Below are 725 nucleotides of genomic sequence, written 5' to 3'. Positions count from 1 at the left end.
ATTAAGATATGTGACAGCTTTATCAGATAAACAAAAATTCCCATCATCCCTTGTCAGTGACTTCTGAACTGTACTACACATGATTTTAATAAATATCGAGTTATTATTTTTAAGTATACTTTCATAAATGTAAAATCGTCCTTATGTTCTATCTTGAAATGCAAGCTCTTTAGTGGTGGTACCAGCACTTTGTTGATAGATATATAGATAGATATAACTTCCAAACGGAAGTCAGAAGTGACATAATCTTTTTTTTTTTTTTTTTGCTGGGGCTGGGTTTGAACCCACTACCTCTATATATGGGGCCAGTGCCCTACTCCTTGAGCCACAGGCACTGCCCAGAAGTGACACAATCTTAAAGAGCTGGTCAATAACTTGTTAATGGCCTACCGATCTTTATAAGCTAAAGGACATATTTAAATTATTCCTAAATGTCCCATCATCTTCTATTTTATGTGTTCTGAGACTACATCCCCATAACTCTAAATTATTCTGGAATTATATATGTCTACAAAAATGGGTTTTCAAGTGGAATACAAATGCTTTGTGTTATGGAAGTCCAGTTTTCCCTTAGAAATCTGGACAGTCAGCAATGTCTAGTATTTGCTGTTCTGCAGCCTTCCTTTGCTAGCTCATGACCGCAATAACCCCATTACCATGCTGTATGTCTGCAGTCTGCTCCCAGGCACACAGTCCCCTTTGCTCAAAGCAGTTCAGACACATGG

This window comes from Otolemur garnettii, unplaced genomic scaffold (assembly GCF_000181295.1).
Source record: "Otolemur garnettii isolate 467f Iridium unplaced genomic scaffold, OtoGar3 scaffold00029, whole genome shotgun sequence".
Taxonomy (NCBI): Eukaryota; Metazoa; Chordata; class Mammalia; order Primates; family Galagidae; genus Otolemur; species Otolemur garnettii.
Note: the sequence above shows the minus strand (reverse complement) of the source record.